This window comes from Anoplophora glabripennis, unplaced genomic scaffold (genome assembly GCF_000390285.2).
Source record: "Anoplophora glabripennis isolate ALB-LARVAE unplaced genomic scaffold, Agla_2.0 scaffold334, whole genome shotgun sequence".
Taxonomy (NCBI): domain Eukaryota; kingdom Metazoa; phylum Arthropoda; class Insecta; order Coleoptera; family Cerambycidae; genus Anoplophora; species Anoplophora glabripennis.
Window position 1 is genome coordinate 269,310 of NW_019416445.1, and position 25,630 is coordinate 294,939.

At 32.7% G+C, this 25,630-nt stretch overlaps 1 long non-coding RNA gene across 1 annotated transcript in view; it reads right to left on the minus strand.

The window, feature by feature from the left end:
• Positions 1 to 25,630, minus strand: part of LOC108908920 — a 336,859-nt gene that overhangs the window by 246,437 nt on the left and 64,792 nt on the right. Inside the window, exon 2 of the long non-coding RNA XR_001964386.2 lies at positions 15,479 to 15,515. This is a non-coding gene — a long non-coding RNA (uncharacterized LOC108908920). The remainder of the gene's footprint in view (positions 1 to 15,478; positions 15,516 to 25,630) is intronic.

A 25,630-nucleotide genomic window follows, 5' to 3' on the forward strand; every position in this document is an offset into this window, starting at 1 on the left:
CCATGCAAATTAATTCAGCGTTTTGTAACCACCATCATGAACAGGAATTATTCAATAATGAACGGAAACAAAAAATGATTTGAATAAAACCAGAACTAAAACATTTATTTTAATAGAGTCTTCATCCATGAAGGGATTATCTTCTGCGTATCCTTCCCTCTTCCTCTATTTCTATCATTGAAGTTGTATTGAAGCAAACAAACATCAAATGATGGTGTGATTATAAGGAAAAAATGCTCAATTAATGAACATGAAAAAATCATTATTCCAAAAAATGTTCCTACTCGTTACATGCGGCATGAGAGTATACACTTCCACATATTGCTTATTTACAGATAGCGAAGTGACAGAACATTTTTCATCTTTAGATAAGCATACTGCAACTGTCGCGTGTAGTTATTGTTTTGGATAATGAACACATTAGAAGGAGCAACTACATCAAGTATACTTAAAGGAACCATTAATTTTAGTTGAAGTGCTACATTTTCTCTTTGGATAATAAATACACGAAACATCTACTCTATTTCTACAAATGTTACTTAACGTAAAGAGCTGTTTTTCACGTTCGATATTGTTAACAGAGGAGAATAAAATATATCATAGTTCTTTAAAGAGAATACTATATTGCTTTTGATGATTAAATACTCCCTCCCCCACTCAAGGCTAAAACAATATCAGATCGATCTCAAAATATCTCACATGCAACGGTATGTCAGCCATAATGTTCTTTTAGCGTGACGAAAGTTGCTGAAACTTAATCTTATTTAATATTCGTACCTTAATACAGATTCTGACCAATAATTTTTGAGTAGGTACCTGAGGCCATAATTTCAAGCACCATCGATAAAATCTGGTGTATACCAGGAATGGTCAGAAAATCGCATACGAAAAATCGGTTATAAAAAAATTAAATTTCTTCGTCGATAATCTTGTTGGGGCTTTTGCTGATTAGCAGACATTTAGAACAGTATTTTGAATAAAAAATTCTTCTACATTTTTGTTTAAACGGTTTTATATTTATTTGATAAACAAGTACAATAGTTGACACTTTCTAGTTTTAGGTTATAGCAATTTTTTGGCATTGCAAACTAATTTTATGAAATGGTGATGTTCAAGATATTGGTAATACTGTTATTCTTACAGATAGGCCTTTAAAAAAACTGTCACTTTTGACATGATCGCAGATAAAAGTTAATTTAGATGTATTTAGCCCTGTTATAAATTTATTGTAAATTTGAGAAATAATATCAAATTATTCATTATTCGAATAAAAAATATAACTGTTTTTAAATAAACTGGATTCGGAAATCGTAACAAAACTCTGTAACACTTTTGCACTATAAACGTTTGTGAATCGATTGTAACTTGTAATCCTTGATTACTTTCTAGCCATTAATGTGATGACAAATTGAAGACAAAACAGAATGCAATTATATTTTTCAAACAGTTTTAGCAATTAAATGCTATTTGCCACGTCTTGTCCGTTTCGAAGAACATTATTTAATAACTTCCAAAATATCTGGAAGCGTGCAGGAAATAATTAAAAATATAGGCCGGATTTTATGGGGCGCTTTATTAAATTGGGCGAAGAAAAATGAGAAAAACTTTTATCATATCAACTGCTTGTGTGAGAAATTGCGTTTACGGACTTCGGCCTGGAACGAAAGAAATGAGATTGCACTTCCATTACCAAAATTGAATATTTTAGTTGTTTTATTTCCAGAAGCTTTAATCGACTAATGAACATGTTTGTGCTAACGTCCTTCAAGATATTGTACACGTTATATTATGTCAGTTTATAATTAAATTAAAATAAAACCAAATGAGGTAACTTCGCTTCAAAGTAAATTGGAAATACCCTTTAATTTACCGTCACTGAACAAGTGTGCAAAATTTATACCAGGGATCAAGACTTGTATGAGACAAACGGTGGTGAATTACTATTTTATATTATACAGGGTATGTCCAAGAGTTGTAAGTTGCCTAGAATTCCTATTGAAAGTTGTATTAATTGCAAAGTAGATGTACATGTTGTTAAAAATGATTAAAAGCTCATGTTCTTACTGAATAACGGTTTAACTGAATCCTGCAATAAAAACATGCAAAAAATTGCACAAGTTCTCATAGAAGTCAATTTTTACGCCGACAATTATATAAAAAAATTGTGAAGTACTATTATTCGATAGTAGTCAACGTAGACTGGGAAAAATAGTAGTCACTCGACTTGTATGTGCGCAAGGGTCAGATAATATTGTGATGCAAAGATGTAACAATGTCAACTTTTACTCCTCAAAGATATAGCATAATAAATTCTTTGATGAATTTTAAGGGAAGTCTTTCCTATAAAGTTTTTATCTGGGACTCTTCGTTAAAAAGATACAGGGTGTTAAACTTCAAAAAATATTTTGAATTTTTTTAAATAATTTAAAAACTAGTAAGTGAAATAATTTGAAATTGGGCTGTTGGTGAACTGTTTTATTTTGATTTCAGATGACATTAATATTTATTGCAAATTGTACCCCAAGCTATTCGTTAGACAATTAAAAAATTTTAGGCCACTGATTTTTTTTTTGACTTTTAATATTGCATTTCATTTAAATTATATTTTTTGCCAGATAAATAGTTTTGAAAATATTTTCGTTTTATGTGGTAAATTAATTTAAAATTTAAAAAAGTAGTAACTCGAATAAGATTAGTCTTTTTCGAACAAAAAAGATTTATTTTATCTTTGAAGTGTAATTACGAATCAAGTGCCTTGAGCTAGTTACAGTTCTAGCCTAAGTTTCGTCAATCTACGTGAAACATCTTCAAACATATTTGAGAAATTGTGACATATTTTCCTGTATCTTACACATCAATAATAGCTTTAACCCCTAGACTTTTTGGAGTTCAGAAAACACCTGGTACATTTTGCTATACAGGGTGTTTCTAAAATAGGGTTCCAAACTTATGCTGCGTTTATAACTCATTAAAATAAAGCAAAAAGTTCCTATTAACATGTGCCCTAAAGCGCACCCTTAGGAAGTTATATGCCCTTAAAAGGGCTCAAACAAAACTGGTTTTTTAAAATAAATTGCAGTTATGAAGGATCCGATCATTTAACAAATAATTTAGGACAAAAACTAAGACTATTTAAATTTAGAGTTACACTTACTAATTAAAGAACTAATTACTACTGCAGACAATAGCTAAATGTGAAATAGAAAATAATGGGATTAAAATTACTAATAATAACTTAAATTACAAGAACTGCTCGAAGTGACCACCTTGCATTTCGATGCATAATCTAGCTCGACGCTTCAATGATTTGCGAACTCTTTGGAAAATTCTAGGTGTTTGCCTTATTTCCATGCAAGCGGTTTCAATTTCCTCCCGGAGTTGCTAAATGGTCTCAATTGGAATTTTATAAACCTTTTCCTTAAGTTGACCCCACAAAAAATAGTCCAGGGGGTTAAGGTCAGGGGAACGTGGAGGCCAGGGAACGGGACCTCCTCGGCCTATCCATTTTTCTCCATACAACTCATTTAAGTGTTGTCTTACATTATGTTGAAATTGGAAACATCGATTTGGACAAAGATAATATTTTTTACGTAAAATTGTTAGGATTTTATAAATCTGTAGAGAAAATTGTAAAAAAATTGAAATAAAAAAAATTACGGGCCGAAAACCCCCTTCACCAACCTAAATGGGACGCATATGATTTGCATGTCAAAAAACGGAGTAGCCCATGTTATTTAACGTAAAAAGTTATGTAAGACCCATAAATTTTTTTCTGTTTATTTGCGACCGTTTCGTCAATAACAGAAAAAAAAACAGTTTTGTTTGAGCCCTTTTAAGGGCATATAACTTCCTAAGGGTGCATTTTAGGGCACATGTTAATAGGAAATTTTTGGCTTATTTTAATGAGTTATAAACGCAGCAGAAGTTTGGAACCCTATTTTAGAAACACCCTGTATATTTCTCATGAATGTCCAACTCTTGAATAATTCTCGTCGTCTTAGAATTAAACAAATTTCTGGGTATTTATAAATTCTTCAAACCAAAAGTAATAATGATTCGGCTGCACTGAAAGACCCGCCAATTACATTTCAGCGTCCAATGGCCACCTTACTATACGTACGGGAGTTATTAGTACATATAAAATTACTGAGGTATTGTGGAGCGCGAATTAGATCGAAGCCATTGTGACGGGGAGTTTGTAATTAAAACGCTATTGCCGACCACACACACATACACACACACAACGTACACCTACCGAACCACTCATGCATGTTTAATCACACCGGGCAAAAACTTTAATTTGAGCTGTAATCAATTTGCTCAAGACAACAGAACGCAATCAGCCCCTGCTGACGGCCCTGCATCTGCGCTGGGAGGGTAATGGTGACGGAAACCGCCGCCCGTATCCTTCTTCCGAGTAACAATGCGTCCGAAACGTCGTCAAATGAAAATCTCGTTTTGTATTATTCGAGATGATGAGGCAAAGCCCGATCAACGACATGAAAACGTCAGAAATCGTGAAGTGAATCTGGTGATGGCTATGAGAAGTAGAATGAAACGTACAGTTTAAATACATTTTTTTTGTACAAACTAACACCACAGGAAGAAGCCACTGGATGTGTCCAAAATGTCGTGAAATAAAAATTTCATTTAGTATCTGTTATCAGTGGCGGCTGGTGTGGGGGGCTCTGGGGCTGTGTCCCCCCTAGAAATTTCCTTAGTAAAAATATTTAATTTAAAATATAGTTAACAATAAGAATATTAAAAAGGAAATGTTAAATTTCTAATGTGCAGTCAATTTAATTCAACTTCGTTTGAAAAACCTGAATACGTGAGCTCCGCGTAGCTAGCTCCTACATCTGTAAAGTGTTTACAGTGGTGGTCATGGTTACCGTTGCGCAGCAGTGAAAGATGGAGGGGGAGTAGCGCATATTTACAATGCAGTTTGGGTTGTATTTAATCCGATCGTAATCAAATAGTAGCTATTCACGACTTTTCTTCTTATTAAACGTAATTTGTTCAGATGTGGTATTGTGTGTTTTTTAAAAAAATTGTAAAAGTTTAAATTGACTGTAAAGACAGACTAACAGTAATGCTATCTATTATAAAATCAATGGTGCGAGAAATACCAAACTTTAATGAAAAAGTAATTGAGAAATTTATTTCGGACGAACGCAAAAGAATAATTTTCCCTATATTTCAATAGTACTTACTTAAAATAAAACCGCCAAATTATATTTAATTTTTTTTTTTCAATAATTTGTTCCTAAATTTTTCCGCCCTCCCTAGTATGGAAGTCAAGAGCCGCCACTGTCTGTTATTTAAAATAAGGATTTGAACTTTCGTTTGATTGCAAAAATTAAGGAGATTAACATTATTACTGTCCGAAATTATTTATTAAAAGGATTATTTTCCAGGGAGAACGCAAATTGTTTGTACTAGCGATTATGATAGCTCATGCATAAGTCTAAAATGTGGGGTTCCCAAAGGCACTTTACTAGGTCCTATATTATTCAGCCTTTGTGTAAATGATTTCTGAAGCCGATCAATGTACTTTGGGAAATCTTATAGAAGTTTTGGTGTTTTTAGGCATTCTAATAGATCGAGGAATTCTGATGGATTTTGTTGCTTGGTTACGTCTTGAAATTAACATCATGCGTTCCTAGGCGAGGTATTTTATTTATTTTGAAGGTGGTGTACACAAAACAAATGCCTAAGTTTGTGTATTTGTCGAGAGTCGTATGGTTTATAACAAAAGAAAAAAAATTTTTCAGTTTTTCACTTACATCTCCGAAAATAACGCTCTAATCAACATGAGGTATACTTATTGATTTTGTTCCTGAGGAAATTTGCTACAAGAATAGGCTTTTGCGAAAGCTCGCAAAAATTTTTTACTTAGCAAAATTAACAGTGAAAGAAAACTGCAACATTTTCAGAATTAAATAAAAAGAACAAATGATTGAAATTGCATGAAACTACAGGAAAAGATAACTGTTGAAGCTCTCAACAAATACCCGCAGTCCGTCCGGACCCTCAATTTCAAAATGGCAGCCTATTGCAAAATTTTAAAGTCGAAAACGCGAGCGCGTATATATTCTGCCTCTTCGGAGATATAAGCTAAAAAATTAAAAAAGATCATTTTTCTTTTGTTATAAACAATATGACACCCGACCTCTGCAAACACACAAATTTAAGCTTTTCTGCTATGTATTTTTTACTTATTTTTTGAAAAAAAAAACTAATTCACTCGGACTATAACGGCAACTTGAAGTATTTGCTCTTACTATGTTTGCAAGTTCGATACAATTTTAGGGCTGAGTCATCCCCAATGAACACCTTGTAGTGCTTCAATTAACTTTAAAACATACATACTTAGTCGAAGAAGCCAGTAATAAACCTAAATCATGTACAAAATTTGGTTCTTCTGCAGAGATAATTTTTTTCGAAATTTAGGGCCCCACTTTGGGGGCTAATAACTGGGTGCAACTTTGTATATAAGTAGGTAAGTTTGGTTAAATTACAATATTTTGGACACCCCTACATGCACCTGCCTTGTGTCGGTTCTTATGCGGACACCCTGTATACAAGGTACAAATGCAATAATACGAGTATAATTGCCATGGAAATATAAATAAATAAAAAGGCAGAAAAAGCAAGCACAGAATAAATCAGGTTAATCAATTCAATCAGGTTAATATTATCTTTTTTCCCCACATCATATGTTGGAGGTGCAGTTAAATAATAGGTATATAATAAAGTATAATAATATAGTATAATAATATACTACGTCTTCGGCCATACAGTTCACTGAGTTCTGGGTTAATCATTGATACGACTAAAGGTTACAAATGTTATCATCATCATCTTCATATCAAATTCTGAAAGCACGTCACCTTTGACAGCTTAAGCATACATTTTCCAGACGAATCAAACACTCTTTAATCAGCTCACTAGATCGTATGTAACTTTTATCCGTAATTACAGTTATTAGATAAGCTGTATGATATATTTGTCGCCCAACAAACGCTTCCGCATCCTCGAACCGTTATCCAATCAAGTCACAATGAAATTTTGCATACCTGACCGGTCCGCATGAACCGTAAATGCATATTTTTGAGAATAAATCACCCGTCTGACTTTGATTCGAAGTTAAAGCGCATTAGTATTTATGGGTTTGCGGCCCAGATATCGATGTGGCCGGCGTATGACAAGGTAAATTTTCGGTTATTCTATGAATTTAGATAGGACAGGAAGATGATGCTGGCCATCTATAAAATATTGAATAGTTATTTGAAACGTAACGTGATGCGAATGCCAAAAACCGGATTGATGCGGCCATGGGGCATACGCGTTAGATTGAATACATGCACCAGCAGGCTAACCTGAAGCTACTGGCCGGTATCATATCCAATATCGTTGTTGCACGAGTTTAGTGACACGTAATATTTATGGTCTCTTATAACTGATGATCGGTAAATTATGAATGGGTGTATCATACCTCTTTGCGGATGAAAAGTCTTCCACGGGCAATTTTTTGCCAGCCACCTTTAAATAGTAGCTACTGCACTGTAGTACTCTACTACAAAAATAAACTACTGATGGATACACTAAAGCCAAATCTGCCATCTAAAGAAATTACACAAAGATTGAAACAGTAAAAAATGTAAAAGGAATAGGTACCTAGATAGATTGAAAATGTATAAATTTTGTAAGAGTATAAAGAGGAAGGATGAGAAAACATTGATGCAGAACTGGAGCAAAAAAGTAGATTGTAAATTTATGAAGTGGATATATCATAACTTTTTTCTGCAGTCAACTATTGTGAAAATCCATGACCATGAAATCGAATTCTAATAAACTAGAAATGGATGCATCTACAGCGAAGGAAATTAGCAGAACAACCAGGATAGTAAAATGAGGTAAAAAGCCTAACTAACAGGCAGCGACAAATACTAATATCGAAGTCATTGTAACCTTGTAGAGAATAAGAATATAAATGTCTCATTGTACGAAATAAAACTTTGTCCGTTTTGAAGTACAGTCACCAGACTACTACAGGGGAACTATTAAAGTAGCAGATATTTTGAAAGAAAAATATATAACCTAAATGTAGCAAAACTTACATTGAAGTGACCAAATTACCATTTGTGAAAGCCACATTTTAACTTTGACGTTTTGAATTATTTTCAGTAGAATAAACTACATGATTATATAAATTTTATAGTAAATATATTCAAAACAACTTTAGCAGTGCTCTTATAATACTAAACATTAGATACTTTAACGTAACAAATGGAAATTAGGATAATCACGAATACGAATGGTTCAAATCGGTCGGTTCTCAAGAGGTACTGCGAATCTGTCATAGATAGTGCAAATCTGATAGACAAGTTCAGAGTTCTTTTTTTCGAGAAAAACTACAGTTATTATCATTGGTGACCAAACATTTTATTGTCGATAGTTGCGATTACATTAATGCGGTGATAAGTCCTACATGGGAGGTATATTGAAAATGTTTGATGTAAAGATGTAAACATAAAGGATGACAAAGAATTAGTGTAGAAACAATGAAGCAAAAAAGAGAGATTGTAGATTGTAAATGTAAGAAATTGATCCAATCCCATTTAAATAGGCCTACTGTGCACTTTCATGACCTTCAATTAGAGTTCATTCTAATGAGACTGGTCCATTTTCGATGGGAATTCAGGGTATTTCAGAAACTACTAAAGATGTGATAAATCTGACACCACGTTCTCGAGCTCGATTTTCATGGCAAACTCGACTGTTAGATCGGAAATTTGCTATCTCCATTTGTTTCTGAGTTACAGGGCGTTTCTCGTTATTGTGACANTCTACAGCGAAGGAAATTAGCAGAACAACCAGGATAGTAAAATGAGGTAAAAAGCCTAACTAACAGGCAGCGACAAATACTAATATCGAAGTCATTGTAACCTTGTAGAGAATAAGAATATAAATGTCTCATTGTACGAAATAAAACTTTGTCCGTTTTGAAGTACAGTCACCAGACTACTACAGGGGAACTATTAAAGTAGCAGATATTTTGAAAGAATATATAACCTAAATGTAGCAAAACATACATTGAAGTGACCAAATTACCATTTGTGAAAGCCACATTTTAACTTTGACGTTTTGAATTATTTTCAGTAGAATAAACTACATGATTATATAAATTTTATAGTAAATATATTCAAAACAACTTTAGCAGTGCTCTTATAATACTAAACATTAGATACTTTAACGTAACAAATGGAAATTAGGATAATCACGAATACGAATGGTTCAAATCGGTCGGTTCTCAAGAGGTACTGCGAATCTGTCATAGATAGTGCAAATCTGATAGACAAGTTCAGAGTTCTTTTTTTCGAGAAAAACTACAGTTATTATCATTGGTGACCAAACATTTTATTGTCGATAGTTGCGATTACATTAATGCGGTGATAAGTCCTACATGGGAGGTATATTGAAAATGTTTGATGTAAAGATGTAAACATAAAGGATGACAAAGAATTAGTGTAGAAACAATGGAGCAAGAAAGAGAGATTGTAGATTGTAAATGTAAGAAATGGATCCAATCCCATTTCCATAGGCCTACTGTGCACTTTCATAACCTTCAATTAGAGTTCATTCTGATGAGACTGTACAACTCTGACAGGGGCTCTTTCAAATAGCTTCTAGTTTTTATCTTCCGAACAGTAGTTCACCTTCGCTATGACTTCGCACTAACACAATCGGCTACTATGTCTTATTTTTTTCTGATAGAACCTATATAGACTATTTTCTACCAAACCAATACCTCAGATGTTTCCTTAGTCTGCAATGTCCTCTTATCCTTACTGTTTTGCAACTTTCATTTAGTAAGTATGCCGTCAATTCCTCCAATGGTCCTTTTAACAACTTCTTGACTTCATTCTGTCCAAAGGTTTTTTGCCACTATTTTGAGACCTTGCCTTTTGCTCGTTCTCGCAGGAGTGTCTTAATAACAGATATAAAAGATTTGGGCTCTTGTAGAGCTGTAGGAGAGTCTACTGTGATTTTTCAGCTATATCTGTTATCAAAGTCCCAAACTTCTTAGCCATACCGATGCATCCAAACAAATTTACACAGGCTTAGGATTTGAACTGGTATGAATTTATTGCCTTTAGTACTACCTGGCTGTCGGGGTAAATTGTAAATCCCATATGTACTAGCAAACAGGGAAAAAGTAACTTACACAAATGGTAAGTATAATAAATGAGAAGACAAGCTAAGGATTGAATGCATGTGATAGATATGGGTTAAACAAGTAGATAATAACAAACATAACAAAATAAGTGAATGGAAAGGAATAATGAATGCAGAAAATGAAAGAGAACCAAATACCAACCTGGAATTGAAAAAGAGGAAAACTGAACTGGTATAGACACATATTCCAAATGAATCTAAAGAGAATATGTAGAAAAATTCTGGAGGAAAATTGAAAAAAAAGAACACAGGAAACATGAATAGAACGAATAGTCACTTTTTTATGTAACAATTTTCTATATAAATAATTAAAAGTTTTATGTAAATCAACATAGATAAAAAAGGCAACATCATAGACAAGACAAGATCATATTTTATGCTCGATATTTCACACCCTTACCCTTAAAACAACAGATATACCAGTTAATGATAACATTGATTATCGTTTGACGTAAACATATTTTGATAATTTGTATTTTATTTATAACACAAATACTGAAATCGTTCCAAAACCAGTTACCACTTAACCAGGAAAATGGAGCATCCTATTCACGTTTATGTAATTCCTGGTGAAAAACCTTAAATAGTTCCCGGACCGCTGCGTCGGCCCTCAAAATCTCATTAACTGGAGGGCCGAAATTACAAGACGACACTGATCCGCGCCATTATGAAATTTATAACAAAGGATAAATTTCTAATAACCATCGCCAAAACAGGATACAATTGGGGCGATTCATCAACATTTTAATTAATACATAATTAACAACCGCAACAAAGCGTTTGTCTCCAGCGCGCCGACACCAGAGCGCCCCGCCACTCGTTAATTGCGTTCCTGGAGACTTGGGACGTGGAATCCGAACATCACCGCCGATAACCGCCCACCACGTACAGCCGGGGCTGAGTAATTAGGGCATTGTGATTATGAAATTCATATGGCACGTACGACACGACGTCACTATCTCTGATAAACCCAGAAATACTCAACAAAATCATCAATATCATCATCATTATAATTCTCACCATCATTGTCGTATAACACATGAACAACTTTGAGATGGGAACCGATGGATAAGAATGAAAGAAGAAATGGGATATTTTACGTCAAACCGATCACCATAAAAATCGATTTGACCGATTTAGACGTCTAAGGTCTTAAAATGTTCGTCTCTTAAGAGGCTTTCAAAATAAAAGTGGCGTTTTGGGAAATTCAATATGGTGGATCAAATATGGCGTCTTCAGTCCTCATGATAAAATTTAGGAGAAAACGTCGATAAAATTTGCAAAAATGGAGAAATATATCCCCAATATACTTGTATTAGACTGTGCTTGGGTCCGCTGATTACGAATCTATCATCGGGAATACGAAATTCAACATGGCGGATCCAATATGGCGGACATAAAACTATATAACAGTACCATAACGATCATTTTAAAATTTAGAGTCCGGGGGCTTTTGGGTTATCTGCTAACAAAATTGACATTGGAATTTTGAAATTCAAAATGGCGGAACCAATATGGCGGAAGAGGAACCGCAAATATCCTTCTTTGCGGCAAAAAATGATTACATGTCACATAAAGTAATGTCTGGAGTTTTTAGTGCCAGTACAAATTTACTATTGAATTACTATTACTATTAAAATTCAAAATGGCGAAAATCCGCGAATCTTCTCCTTGTAGGCAAAAAATCATTACAGATCATTTACGTCACTGAAAGGAAATGGTCTGGAGGTTCTTAGGAAGTCTGATGTTCCTCAACTATTTGTAATTGTACTTTATGCGAGATATAATCGTTTTTTGTCTCAAGATGGACAGTTGGGGTTCCTCTTCCGCCATATTCGTTCCGTCATGTTGAATTTCAAAACTGCAGTGGCAATTTGTTATCAGAGAACCCAAAAGCCGCCGGACTCTAAACTTTAAGTGACCTGAATTCGTTATGGTACTGTTATATGAGTTTTATGTCCGCCATATTGGATCCGCCATTTTGAATTTCGTATTTCCGATGATCGATTCGTAATCAGCGGACTCAAACACAGTCTAATATATGCATTGGGATATATTCTCCCATTTTGGAAAATTTTATACTAAATTCCTAAATTTACCATGAAGAATGAATTTCGTGGGCGCCATATTTGATCCGCCATACTGAATTTCTCAAAACGTTACTTTTCTTTTGAAAGCCTCTTAACAGACGAACATTTTAAGACATACAAATCGGTTAAATAAATTTTTCTGTGATTGATTTGACGTGAAATGTCCCGAATATGATTAAAAGATAAACATATAGAGGTATATTTGAAAACTGTAATAATTTAGATATTTGAACAAAATCATCAGCATCATCTTTATAATTATCGTCATCATCATCAACGTCACCGTCATCTTTCATTATCACAATTGTAGTCATCACAATGTAGAGAAAATTGGATGGGAACGGGAGAAAAAAGAAAAGAAATAATTAACAATAGGATATACTTAAACAAAGCAAAGTTTGAAAATTTAGATTCTGAAATTGGATAAAGTTTAAGAATAATGAAGGCACTACGATTACGAAATTCATATGACACAGTTCTTACATCTGATCATAATATACAGGGTGTTTCTAAAATAAGTACGTTCATTGAAAAGGATGATAAAGGGCATGAAAATAAGCAACTTTTATTACGCAACTGATGGTCTAAATGCTTCCGTTTCCGAGAAAATTAATAAGAAAATTAACCATAAAAGTAAGCCAACTCTGTGCATCTTGTGCACCTGCGTTGTTAAGCAAACTGAGAAATCTTGCACCAAACATTTGATAAAAGAAACTGATCTAGCAATTTCTCTTCGCCAAAATTGTTATATTGACTAAACAAATCTTTGTGGAAAGAATATTGTCTAGTCTATATAGTCTAGAATATAGAATGTATTTCAGTCTTTATACTCCCGATTATTTTACACTTTTGATTAACTTTAATGTTAAATTTGTTTTGTGCAAAATTAAAATAAAAGTCCTACACATTCTAAAGCGTGGATCTTCGTTAACCCTTCTCTTAATGTCAGAGTTAAAAATAAAGAAATGAAAATAACCCAATTTGTTAAAATTTCCCCCCACATATTTTTTGCATCCAATTAAGCACTCCAGGAAGTTAGTACAAAAGCTCGAGTGCCATTATTATATAAAAATAAACATTACCCGGGGGGGATAAAAGATCCTCTTGGAAAAAGTTAATTGTGGTAGTAAATGCCTTATAGAAAAGTTAATTACTAAATTAACTTTTTTGCTCGTTATTGGCTGGATATTTTAATAATTGAGGAACGAAGAACCCTTAAACAAAGGGAGAAGGAGTCTTTGAAGTTAAAAGTGCATTAAAGAATTTTCCATTATAAAATTTCTCAATCAAGTTAATTAGTAATCTGTTAATTAATTAAATCCATCATCGGTAGTAATCCAGAAGCAGGCACTTCAAAGTATTGTAGAACAATTTCCTATATATCGTTAATTAGACGGCGTTTGTAATTAGTGGAGCCAGCGCCTGCCATCGATTTCTGCAAATATTCCGCTTCATAAAACGCCCGGCCACAGGGGCGGGGGCGGGAGGGGGTCAGGGGGTCGCTCGCCCGGAACATTGTTGGCTCAAGACAGGGACGGCATTTACTGAAACGATACATTCATACACTTTTCAAAATCACTCTCAGTAGTGATCATCGATATACAGGATGATAATTAATTGATAATATGAATTAATAATAAGCATTTTCAATTATTAAAACAGCAAAAACAAAACAACACCGAAAAAAAATAATAATAAAAAAAATGCACCAAACTTATTGAGAACTTCTGGAATCGTCCCCGACTTACATACTACATAAAAAATCGGCAATCAGCGCTACTTTAATTTTCATTAGGGAAACGTCTGTCTTTTACTGTAAAAATTATGATTGAGTTTAAATGAAGTCATTTACTTCTCTAGATTTTCAACGTGTTTTCTCTATGTGCCTACCCTAAGGTGTGTGTATAAATAAGTACGAATACACATACCAAACTGGTATCTCAACATCCTTACCATGTATTAACGGACACTCTGATGAGATCTGAGAGTTAGTTGTACATCTTTATGTACGCATAGGTATACACCAACATTGTAAACAGTTGCAGAGCTATCGGTTCCAAAAGTCAGCGGTTCCAAAAAAGCTTTCAGCGGATCATCGTAGTAAGTCAATAGGTATTTAAAAAATTCATATTTTACTTGGATAAAATATTTCTGCCAATCAAATTTGGCCCCTTGACTTATTTATTAAATATAAGCATTGAAGATGCCACAAAAAAAAATTCTGTGCATCAGACTAAACCACTATATCCTTATGTTTTCGAGGTCGCTAAGTCCGAATCCGAAGTCCGTTTGACTTTGTCAGATAAGGTTAAAGGTCATTTCAAATTCTTTGGTGGAGACAACCATGGTTATTATATGTTCCTGGGGTCGCTGAATCCGAATCTGAGATCCGCTTGACCTTGGGGTTAAAGGTTATTTCAAAGTCAAACCGAGAAGCGAATTATTCTACAGATCTCCTTTCGGAGCAGTTGTTGGTAGCAGGATTGTAAAGGCTCTATTAGAACCATCATAGAAATGAGGCTTTTACTTAGATGATAGATGATTTCAATGATGATTAAAATTTGATGATTTTAATGGAGTTAGGCTTGCCTAAAGATATTTTATGTCCATTAATGCAGAGATAGTCGGGCAGTCTACATGCAAAAATTTTATTACGTACGAGTTTTAAAAAATATATCATTAACCGAATGTGAAAACTCATCCTTCACCATAGAATACGCACTCAACTGTCTACCAAAATTCTCCCTCAACTACAAGCAAGGCAACTATCCAGAACCTTTCTTACCGCGAAGGATGAAAATGTTAGTAACCCATAATGCTGTATAAAATTATAGTGTCGGATTTTCAAATGTGATTGAAAAAGATCATGCTAATGTGAAGATTTGTGAATGTTGAGAGTCTTTTGGTTCATTATAGATGAACGAGGCAAAAATTGCTTTGTTAAGACAACCCAACTAATAGGTATTACTCGTAGAATTAAGTAGGTTTCAAATAACATTGACCCTGATGCAACAAGATCAAACGGACATCGGATTCGGGCAAAGCGACTCCAAAAACATAATAACCATGGTTAACCAAAGAATAAACATATTTTTAATAAATTTGTCCGTTTCTACATTTGCTCTGATAAGGAAATTTTTACTCACCTTAACTAATTACTGGTTTTGTGTTAACCATCCGGATCTGGAACAAAAAATAATAAGTTAGAAGTACAAGCTTATACTTCTTCCAGAATATTAGTTCAGGATTCAGGGTAGACCCAATACTTCATAGTTTTTAGTTCATTAAGTAGTTTTCATTTTGAGATGGAATCATTCATAATAATCTACAAACAAATTCGATAAACATCATCGAATACTTCATCAACTGAATAAGAAAAATACGTCTTAAAATGGAAGTAAATATAAAATTTTTAGTTTCGAACCAAAATTACCAACAAATTGTTATTGCTGTTGTTCTTATTCATTCATTCATTCTGTTCTTATATTCTTAAATAGTGGTTGTAATACCGACATGAAACGGTGGTAAATCTGATCACAAATCAGTTAAAAAAATGGGTGTATCAATAAGTGGTCAATATTAAACACAAATATTTCCTGAAGGTGTCCAGTTTTCTACAAGGAACAAGAAATAGTTGCAGTGCCATCGTATCAGCTTGTCAGACCGTTAGCTGATAATTGCCCAAAAATCGTTAAACCAATTGTACAAGCAAGTTGTCGGTTAATTCGCAGAGTAATTTACAGATTCCATTTTATCTCTGATGAAATTGGAAATGGTATAGTTTAATTAGCTTTAATAAAACTTAAATACACGCCAGATAGTTCCGCGGTTAATTAAGTTGTAGCTATGTGAATGATGCCGCCTATTTGGCTTTATTGATTTTTGGAATACTCTTAACAGCGGCTTCTAGGATTCCTCTCAGTAGTGCAACTTCCGCAATGGATGCAGTTACCTTTACAGTCGAGTCTTCACAGACTTTTGTGTGAATCCTCTTATGACATTTATTACAAAGTATAGAAAATGATTTATAATTGCGGAGGCAGCATGTGAAATTTGTCGAAGGCAAAAAGAAAGTCCAAAGAAAAATTGGATGTAGTTGATGAAAAAGTAATATCAATAAAGGGTAAATGAAGATGCTAGAGCAATATTTCAAAGTGAATACAAATTATGAGAAAGTAAAGAAAAAATCCAATTCAAAATCTTAAGAAGTGGTCGAAATCTAAGAGGACTGAGGAGAATCAATCCCAATCACTTTGAGGTTGTAGAAGTAAAAAAATAACCAATGAGTCAAAGTGTTGACAATTTTTATGAAAATTACACTTAGTCCTTTCGGCCACTACTAATACTACCTCCTTACCCACATAGGCTGGTTTCTGAACAAATCCTTGAGGACAACTTTTATTCCTAAATTACACTAGTTTAAAAGCAGTAACTTAGATTTGTAAAATTTTTAGAAGTAAAAGAGGAAAGTAAAATCAGAGAAACAGAAAATTTGATGTTAATGAAAGAGATCTATGAAAAGTGATACAACCAAAGAAGAATGAAAGGAATGATGGAATTGATAAATGGAAGAAGACATGGGGAACTGGCTCCCTATAGTGACAAGAAGTAAATATTTAGTTAAATTGAACACCCTATTTCAAATGACTAGTCTTTCTTAATGGTTACTGTTATAATTGAGTCTTGAATGTGTGAATCCATTTTGTTTCGAGGGATGAGATCCCCACAGTTTGTCTGCTTTGCATCCTGTGGACCAGAGATTAAAAATTTCATAGTTCCTGCTAAACCATCCAAATGTCAAATGATCACAACCAGATTATACTAATTATAATAAAAATCTGCAGTTATTTTTGTGATGTATGTTAACTATGCCAAAAAATCAATATTTTGTCGATGCTTTAAAAAATAAATAGCTCTGTTAAAATTATATAGGATGATTTCTAAGTTGAGTAATATATTTTTTTAACAACGCGTAGAACTAATTAAAAAATATATATTTAAAATTATGTTTTTTAAATAACGCCATTTTCTGTACAAATGGTACCTAATGAATGTTTTTTTTGTGAATATTTTTGTTTCCTTAATCCTTATCTTCTAGTTGTATAATAATTTTATAGTGGATTTTGACCATGATTTTAATTGAAAATTTCGTTTTAATAGCCCATGTTCTTGACAATAGTGAACTATTTGACTATTAATTTATGGAGAGCGTTATCAAAGTACTAAGTGCATACTGCAATAATTTGTTCACTTTGTGTAGAGGATTTTTGGAAACGTCAAGGACATTCGGAAAGACCTAGAGTATCGGAAAACGTACAACAGGAGAAATAAATTTCAACCTTGTTGAAGAAGATCCAACAGCAATCGCTCGAGAAATTTCACACCAAGTCAAACTGAGCCATTGAACAACAATGCGAGAAAATAAGTTGTACCCATTTCATGTGCAACGAGTTCAACTCTTCTTGCCACAAGTCCATCCCCAACAGAGTTCAGTTTTGACAATGGCTCTTATAACAACATGGGATGAATCAAAATTTTACCAGAAACAGTTTCATTGTAGACAAGGCTACATTTACCTGTAGTGGACTTAAGAATTCTCGCAATACTCGTGTTTGGTCACTTGAAAATCCTTGTGCTTATAATGACACTATTGTTGGGCCTTTGATATTTCCAGATCATTTAACGGGCGAAAGCTGCCTGAAATAATAATAATAATAATAATAATAATAATTTATTAATTCAGAAGACCATACAAATGGCATAGAATAAGTCAGGAAAATACATTATACATAAAAAAAATACAAAACATATAAATATACAATACATAACATATTAAAACCAATTACATTCTAATAACCTAGGTATTCATTTATACTATAAAAACAGTATTGAATGAGGTAATTCTTAACATTTCTTTTAAAAGAGTTAAAATTTGTTGTTAGTTTGATCTGAAGTGGTAGATTATTATACAGTTGTATGCCCATATAAAGTGGATTTTTTTTAGTTAATGATAACTTATGAATTGGAAAACAAAGAATATTTGCTCCCCTCGTGTTATATGTATGAAATGAATTAACCGTGACAAATTTATCTGTATTTTTACGGACCAGTAAGAGTATCCTGAATATATAAATACAAGGCACTGTAAGAAGCTTAAGCTTCTTAAAATATTGTCTACATGAAGTTAAACCAGATAGACCCATAATTAATCTAATAGCTCTTTTTTGAAATTTAAAAACCCTGAAACTTAATTGTGAAGAACCCCAAAATTCAATGCAATATTGAATTCTGGAGTATATCTGTGCATAATAATACAACAATAAAATTTCTTTACTACATATACATTTTAATCTACCCAAGCAGAAGCACTTAGACGATAATTTTATACAAATACTGTTAACATGTGTCTCCCAAGCAAGATTATTATCCAGGTGAATCCCCAGAAACTTTACATTTGCTACCTGCTTAACTGATATTCCATTTACTTTGACAAGATATGACTGACTTATTTCTTTAGTCTTAGGTGTAAAATTAATAAAAACAGTTTTACTCATATTTAAAAATAACTTGTTATCCAAGAACCATTTACAAAATACATTTAACTTACTTTGAATTTCATTAATGACCTGTGTTATATCATTTCTAGCACATAAATAACTGTTATCATCAGCATACATAACCAACTCACGATCACCCACAGTTAACGGTAAATCATTAACAAAAAGAATGAACAATAAAGGTCCTAAGACAGAGCCTTGAGGAACACCGCAATTAATTATTAATTTATCCGATTTGACGTTGTCTATTTCAACAAACTGAAACCTGTTATCAAGATAACTTTTAATTAAATCACTAACTAGTCCTCTTAAACCGTAAGCATTCAATTTTATTAATAAGAGTTGATGATCAACTAAATCAAAGGCCTTACTTAAGTCCATGAAAAGACCAACAGTTTTTTTTCCATTATCCATATTATTATACAAATGTTCTAAGAAGTTTTGTATGGCTGTCTCTGTACTTTTGGAACTTCGAAATCCATGCTGAGCGTCATGTAATATATTATATTTTGACAAAAAAGATACAATTCTGTTGGAAATAACCTTTTCCAATATTTTAGAAAGTGTAGATAACAAAGAAACAGGTCTATAGTTCTCGATATTTTTAGGATCATTCTTTTTATGAAGAGGTTTAATTTTAGAAGTTTTTAATACCTCCGGGAACACGCCTTGAGACAATGACAGATTTATTAGGTATGTCAATGGCTGCAATATATAATCAATGCAACATTTTAAAATATTAGAACTAATGCCATCTTCGCCAGCAGAACTTGATTTTTTTATATTTTTTGTTCTCTGTTCAAAATCATCTTCCAGATCTTGTGTAGCCAGCCAAGTCACCAAACCTTAATCCTCATATTTTTTTTTATGGAGTTGGAGAAAAAACTTAATTTTACAATATTTTTTACTTGTCTGCTATTGTCAGTGTTAGTAGTTTAGTACAGATAACCCCGATCGTTTTAGCACAAAAATTTGGTGTTGGATTGAGCCAGTCGAGTGATTGGTCACCAATGCTCCACCAACTGCTTAGACCGATTCAAATAGACGACAAAATTTGACCGACCCTCTAACCCAGAAACTGGAATGTACTTTTCCGAAGGATTTTGGTGCGCTAAATTCGAATCCGAGATCCAAATTTCTCAATTGGCTCTGGTTTTCGAGATATCCTAACCTAGAAGTGCAAAAATCACGATTTTTTTTTGCATATTTTAGGTTATGCTACATGGACAGGTAAATTTCCTTTGCTAAAATCATTAATGGGGTTTTAAAGTACTATACTTACTCTATAAAATGGACTAGGATTTATCCCGATATAATTTTTCATCTTTGAGAAATCGCATGTTGAAATTAAGACTTATTTTTCGATTTTTCGATTTTTGAATATACTAACAACACAGCACCACAGCATCCGGAAGTTCATCTTAAATGTTTTTGGGGTCGCTGAACATGAATCTGAAGTCGGGAATACTTTATAACGTCAAATTTTGCAATAAACTTAAAATATCTAAAAATTCGTTATATGGCCTATATTTTACGCATATCAATCTGGCAATACATTTACATGCAAAAAAAGCCCATAAATCTTTAACACATAAATTTCAAGCCCATAAACTCAAAAAATCGAAAAATAAGTGAAACTATTAAATTTCATCATACGATTTCTCAAAGACGAAAAATGATATCGGGATAAATCCGAGTGCGTTTTAAAGACTAAGTATAGTACTTCAAGACTTCATTATTGATTTCAGCAAAAATATGTACCTTTCCATAGAACATAATCTCAAACATGTAAAAAATGCGATTTTGGCACTTTTAGGTTAGGATACCTCGAACTGTAGATCTTTAGGTTTTTTTTAATACTAGAGGGTTATGAAGTAATTCTCCATTTTACTGAAGATTTTTAGCGATTTTCTGAAGGTATTCAGCGATTTACGGAAAACTGAAGGGTGGTGGAGAAAAACGGACTATGGATTCGTGCTCAGCAGACAAAAATACATAGGAAATCATATGCCGCATGTAAAATTCGTATAACTTTTTTTTTGTTGGCCGGTGTTATTATTGAATAAGCCCATTATGGGGAAACTTTTATACCTACTAACCGCGTGCGCAGACTCTCCGGTAGTCGCGTCATGAACCTTGTCTAGTTCAAACCGGCGTCCATTTTGAACAATTTCCTTATTCAATACAAAACCGGAATAGTTGTTATTTTTTAAATTAATACGTTTTTTAACTTGAAGTTCGTCGAAACATCGTATTTGAAAAAAAATGTTTTCTATTTTAACGAGTTTTCCATATTATTAAAAATATATGGTTCAACTTAAGGATCATCCCGTATAATCATGACAGAGTAATAATTCGTTTAAGACTGTTTAGTCAAAAGTTCGTTCCACTTTGGTCGAACCCTCCATTATCCCCGCCAACATTTTTGCCGTCACTCGCGAGCAGACAAGCCCTCCGTACACAAATGCGCATAACACAATAAACATCTGAACAATTTGTAATTAACGTGCCACATTAAAGGAATAATTAATAAATATAGTTAATGAAATTTAGTTTGGTGTAAAGTTTGACGTGAATTCCTAACGCATGCATTTATTTTGTATATGGTTTTATGCGAAGTAAGTTAGTTCGTGTGAAAATTTCATTAATTATAGCGACAGACAAGGATGGAGTTAATCGGAAGGGGTTGCGAAGGGATCTGCGGAAGTGGGGTGCTCGCCCCCTCACCCCACGCCTAGGGCCGTACACCATTCGCGTTTCATTTCATCTCCACCCATCCACTACGGTTTTGCATTAGTTTATTAAATCGGGCATTGTTTCGGATGCCGTAATGGCCTTATTTTATATAATAATCAACGAAACCGTGCCAATTAGCTCTCGTACTATTTCAGGAAATGATGCTCCAAGTGACCAGCGAGATAAGGATACAACAGTCCCAAACGTGACATTAGTAGGTACACGTAGTTAAGTATTGGAAAATTTTGCTACAGTTTTGAAAAACATTGCTGAAGAAAAAATTACTGCAGTTTCTTCACACAATACTATTGAAAAAATGTATTCAAAAATGTATTCAAAAATATTGCCAAAGTTTTAAAAAAAGTACTTGCGTGTCATTATAATTAATAAACATAGTTAATGAATTAGAAATTTTTGCTACAGTTTTAAAAAGTATTATTTTAGGACTTTTTATATCTATAATAATAAAGTTTCGAGTCAAACAATGAAACACAGTTTATTTTGTATTTTTTCCATACAATTGAATGGTGTAAACAGTTTTTCAATTTTTTAAAAAATTTAAACAAATTATCAATAATTACTACAAATTCATTGTTGCAAGAGCCTTTTTGCATTTTTGAGCATGTTTTTGAATTGCGATTATACATTCTTTTATTTTACCAAAACGTATATGTCAAAAAGAAAATAATGAGCACCGACAGAACACTGTACGATGATTTTTCTAAGTAGAGTTTGTGTTTGAAAGAAAAGTGTTTTGGACCGGAAAAAATGAATATCTCGGAAGGTTTTTGAAATTTTATCTAAAAAAATTTGATTATTTAAAACACAGAAAGGTATACTTTCACCCAGTTTTGTGAAAATTAAATAATTTTTGCTAGATTGACATGTAAAAAACGAAAAACGAGAGAAGAAACGATTTTTCGCATTTTTCTCGGAAATTTTGAGGTTATTTTACAAAGTGACTTCTACAAAAGTTGTAGATTTTTGAATAATCTACAGCTTTCGTAATGGATACTTTTTTAAAGTTAACTTTCGCCGGAAATCTCAATACAATACAACCCCTTTTCCCACCCCCCAAATCAACCCTCCACCACCCTTTCCCACTGACACTTGTAAAAGTCCAGGGAACATTTTTTTCTCTAAATGTTACTTGATTGGACTACATACATAGTCAATAAATTAGTTTTTATTTTTATAATTAATCCACAAAATCAAATACAAATTTTGCTGCAGTTCTGAAAATAATACTTGAGTTGTCTAATATCTGTAATTAGTAAGCATAGTCAAAGTATTCGAAAATTTTGATATAGGGTGTTCGCAAATTTCACCGACAACGTTCAAAAAAGTTAAATAAAAATTTTTTGTTTTTTGAGTTACAAGCCTTCAAAGTTGTCAAAAATTAAATTATTTTAATTAATAACTTCATAATCCTTTTGCCGATCGCGTTAAAATTTTGCACATTTATTTGGCCTATTATGGCGTATTATTTCTTAAAGCTTTAGTCAGATCGATATACTGGGTGATAGTTTTCTTCGGTTACCTCTCCCTTTTAGCGGTCAAAACTTTTACACTGGTCGTATTTAAATTATTAATAAACATAGCTAATATAATTTTGTTAAAGTTTTTAATTCAACTAGTTAAATTTCCTCATATCTATAATTTGTAAACATAGTCAATGCATTCGAAAATTTTGCTACGATTCTTGAAAAAAAAAATTTTATATTCATAATAACGAAATAATAAGTTTTATATTTTTATAATTACTCCACGAAATCAATCATTAGAAAAATTTAGTTTCTTTATCTTTATTAATACACTGTCAACGTAGCTGAAAACTTTGCTACAATTTCAAAAAAAATACATAAGATTTTTTATATCAGTAAGTTGATATATTCTAAAATTTTGTTAGTTTTAAAAAAATTACATAATTTTCTTATATTTATATTAATAAAACATTTTGATACGCTTTCGGAAAAGTTTATTAAGTTTTCTTATATCTATAATTAGTAAACATAGTAACTGAATTCGAAAATGTTGCTAATGTTTCGAAAAAAGTTAGTTAAGTTTTCTTGTTACAGCTTTTTGGGAACGAATTAGATAAGCTTTCTATTATTTACGCAGAAAATTTAGATTTAGATAACATAGAATTTCACTTAGACAACGATTCTATTATACAGGTTGTTGCAAAGATGGGTGCAAAAAAATAAGGAGTGGTAAAACATCAGAAAGTAAGATAATTTTTTCCTATGAACCATGGACCCATCGTCTTTTGTTTTTTTTTTTGAAATACAGGACGACAAAAATGGTGTGTTAAAAAGGAATTCTAGTCATATCCTCTCCAAGAAAACAATGCATGCATATTTTATAGGATTTTGAGGGTACTGAATACCCAGCGACATTTTATAAAAAAAATTTTGATGCTAAGTTTTTCCACTGTATACCATATAACGTATAATTTTATTTTGCACAAAAAAAAACATTGTTAAAATCTCTGAAAACTAATCAGTTTTTGGGAAAAGAAAGGATGGCTTCCTTACATGGAAATAAACTTGTTTAGGTCAAGCAGCAAGGCTTCAAAAAACATAATATAAAAAAAATAAGGAAGCAAAATTATACTAAGGTTAGTTACCTACTTTCAAATCGGTTTATTTTTATCCAAAAAAGCTTACCTCGAAGTATGGTCCGTTAGTTTCCGGACACTCTGTACATTGAGAAATAGATATTGTTTAACTTTAAATTTCATTTAAATTAATCATTTTTAACGCCCTGTATATAAAAAACAAAGGACGGTAAACTCATAAGTCCATATCAAAAAATCAAAAATCAAAATAAAATTATTTTATCACTATTAATTGTCTGCATTTCTTTCTACAACATCCTGTGTTAGAATCTATCTATGGTTTGAAGTTAAAATAATGTAAAGATTGCTGTTTTAAAAAGAAACTAGTAATACAATTGATTTTAGTTCATTTACAAGTGTAATTATAAACCGAGTAACTTATATCAGCAATTTCTTGACGATCGTTTTAATTAAAAATATCCATAAATTAAGAGGTAATTAAATATTGCATAATAAGGCCCCTGCAAAGAGAGCAGAGAACAAAATAAGCTACTTAATAACGTTTTACATTAATTTAATTAAGTTTATGAAGGCATTCTGCAGTTTTATTATACCGTCCAGGATCCTTGAACGTATTATTTAATTAAAAAGAAATATGCCGACATATATTACAATAATATCTACAGTAAATTACGGGGCTGTGCTCCTACAGTCGGTCTCTTTGTTTCGCTGCATATTATTTCAAACTTGAAGAAAGAAGTGAATTGTACAATGTTGGCCAAACTAATGGCTCTTGCTGGAGCAATTTACGTGCAATTTTTTACAATCACACGATAAAGAAACATACGTATATTTTTTTAATTAAAACTATGCTACTATATGTATAAACGATTGCCTAATCTATAATTACGTTAAGAATAAAATTGTACTGAGCAATTGTTCTTCTTCGTCTTCGCCCAGTTCTGTACTGTAAGGCTTGAAATCGTGAGCTATTTTCGGAAACTAGGAACTATTTTTAGTGGTCGTAATTGTTGACTCGACAGTGTGAACTTCAGTCACTGGAACGAACGGTTAAATTTAGCAGACTGGGGATTCTTCAAGAAATACTGAAAATAAATTTATGTTTCAGTCGTCCTTTTATTTCACTAAAATTAAAACAGATGCGGGTATATGTTCGGTGATATTTATGATGTCTCATTAATTTTCATACGAGTACAGGATTTATTTATAAAAAAATAATGAGGTTTTTGTTGCGTAAAGCGGAAGCTTTAGACAAAATCGTGTACAGCCTTCTACAGGACATTCAAATTGAAAGGGTAGCAATTTTGATACAGACAAGAAAATTATACAGGGTGTATTTAAATGGAGGGGCACAAATGATACCAGAGACTTCTTGAGTGAAAATAAGTTGATTTAACCTAACATACCTATATCCCAAGTCGCAT